Below are 1,521 nucleotides of genomic sequence, written 5' to 3'. Positions count from 1 at the left end.
CACTGATCCGGACGATTCTAAATCGCAAACCGGATACGTGTTTTTATTGAACGAAGGGGCTGTCAGTTGGTGCAGTTCTAAACAAAGCGTCGTAGCAGGATCTACATGTGAAGCGGAGTACATAGCTGCTTCGGAAGCAGCAAATGAAGGGGTCTGGATGAAGGAGTTCATATCCGATCTAGGTGTCATACCTAGTGCATCGGGTCCAATGAAAATCTTTTGTGACAATACTGGTGCAATTGCTTTGGCAAAGGAATCCAGATTTCACAAGAGAACCAAGCACATCAAGAGACGCTTCAACTCCATCCGGGATCAAGTCCAGGTGGGAGACATAGAGATTTGCAAGATACATACGGATCTGAATGTTGCAGACCCGTTGACTAAGCCTCTTCCACGAGCAAAACATGATCAGCACCAAGGCTCCATGGGTGTTAGAATCATTACTGTGTAATCTAGATTATTGACTCTAGTGCAAGTGGGAGACTGAAGGAAATATGACCCTGAGGCAATAATAAAGTTATTATTTATTTCTTTATATCATGATAAATGTTTATTATTCATGCTAGAATTGTATTAATCGGAAACATGATACATGTGTGAATACATAGACAAACAGAGTGTCACTAGTATGCCTCTACTTGACTAGCTCATTAATCAAAGATGGTTATGTTTCCTAGCCATAGACAAAGAGTTGTCATTTGATTAACGGGATCACATCATTAGGAGAATGATGTGATTAACTTGACCCATTCCGTTAGCTTAGCACTTGATCATTTAGTTTGTTGTTATTGCTTTCTTCATGACTTATACATGTTCCTATGACTATGAGATTATGCAACTCCCGTTTATCAGAGGAACACTTTGTGTGCTACCAAACGTCACAACGTAATTGGGTGATTATAAAGGTGCTCTACAGGTGTCTCCAAATGTACTTGTTGGGTCGGCGTATTTCGAGATTAGGATTTGTCACTCCGATTGTCGAAGAGGTATCTCTCGGCCCACTCGGTAATGCACATCACTATAAGCCTTGCAAGCAATACAACTAATGAGTTAGTTGCGGGATGATATATTACGGAACGAGTAAAGAGACTTGTCGGTAACGAGATTGAACTAGGTATTGAGATACCGACGATCGAATCTCGGGAAAGTAACATACCGATGACAAAGGAAACAACGTATGTTGTTATGCGGTTTGACCGATAAAGATCTTCGTAGAATATGTAGGAGCCAATATGAGCATCCAGGTTCCGCTATTGGTTATTGACCGGAGACGTGTCTCGGTCATGTCTACATAGTTCTCGAACCCGTAGGGTCCGCACGCTTAAAGTTAGATGACGGTTATATTATGAGTTTATATGTTTTGATGTACCGAAGGTAGTTCGGAGTCCCGGATGTGATCACGGACATGACGAGGAGTCTCGAAATGGTCGAGACATAAAGATCGATATATTGGACGACTATGTTTGGACACCGGAAAGGTTTCACATTTATCGGAGTAGCTGGGGTTACCGGACCCCCCCC

Source organism: Triticum dicoccoides, chromosome 5A (assembly GCF_002162155.2).
Source record: "Triticum dicoccoides isolate Atlit2015 ecotype Zavitan chromosome 5A, WEW_v2.0, whole genome shotgun sequence".
NCBI lineage: Eukaryota > Viridiplantae > Streptophyta > Magnoliopsida > Poales > Poaceae > Triticum > Triticum dicoccoides.
The sequence above is the reverse complement of the archived record's forward strand: the minus strand, read 5'-3'. Positions refer to the sequence as shown.